Here is a 611-nt window from a genome sequence, read left to right as displayed (position 1 = left end):
TCCATATCTTTTCATTGCAATCATCTAGGAAGATAGAGCCCCTACTCCCCCAGCTCTGTAGGAGGGTAGGACCCTAACTTCAGCAGGCACCTTGCTCCAAGTGGCAGAATTCTCTCTTGTCGTAGAATGAGAAAAGTTTATTTTCCTTTGAATAAAGCCATTTAACCAACACAGTCACTCCAATTACCAGGTGAATCTAGAATGAACTCTGTGTGCCAAATGGTGCTGTCAAGTCTCTTATTTGAGAACTGGTTACTGTTTATCCTGAGAGCACAAATATAATGGATTATCCTTGCCTGGATGTAGAAAAGAATGATATCCTTCTGTCTCTGCATTCACTTAGCAGATCACCAATAATGCACATCATATTCTGGTTTAATGTTTATTCAAAACTAAAGCTGTTTTCTTTCTCTTATACCTTTTTGGAGAGGTTTTCAGGGTGGGAAGGAGATTTAGTTTTTGTTATATTTCTAGAGTCAGAAAATTGTGGCAGTGGGGAGAAAAATCCCAGGACATAGTGAATTGCACAATCATGCCAGCCCCTGGTGGCTCACATGATAAAGAATTTACCTGCAATGCAGGAGACTTGGGTTTGAACCCTGGGTCAGGAA

The sequence above is a fragment of the Bison bison genome, unplaced genomic scaffold (genome assembly GCF_000754665.1).
Source record: "Bison bison bison isolate TAMUID 2011002044 unplaced genomic scaffold, Bison_UMD1.0 scf7180017864238, whole genome shotgun sequence".
NCBI lineage: Eukaryota > Metazoa > Chordata > Mammalia > Artiodactyla > Bovidae > Bison > Bison bison.
This window is presented reverse-complemented; position numbering follows the sequence as displayed.